At 37.5% G+C, this 208-nt stretch overlaps 1 protein-coding gene across 1 annotated transcript in view; it reads right to left on the bottom strand.

The window, feature by feature from the left end:
- ptprt (protein tyrosine phosphatase receptor type T) overlaps positions 1–208 on the bottom strand; it is a 307,757-nt gene that overhangs the window by 33,125 nt on the left and 274,424 nt on the right. The window lies entirely within an intron of this gene.

Raw genomic sequence — 208 nt, forward strand, 5'->3', positions numbered from 1 at the left:
ACACACACACACACAAATTAGAGATATACAAATAATAATATACTGATATAATGATACACACAGGTGTATGTGTGTAAAAACACACACTGACTCGATGTCATGTAAAAATACGTCAGCACTCATAGCACAGACACAAACACACGCGTAAAATATACACACACGAACAGGGAAATACACATGTGTGCACACACACATGCACTCACACACT

The sequence above is a fragment of the Morone saxatilis genome, unplaced genomic scaffold, assembly GCF_004916995.1.
Source record: "Morone saxatilis isolate NCDOM2014 unplaced genomic scaffold, NCSU_SB_2.0 Contig18, whole genome shotgun sequence".
Lineage (NCBI taxonomy): Eukaryota > Metazoa > Chordata > Actinopteri > Moronidae > Morone > Morone saxatilis.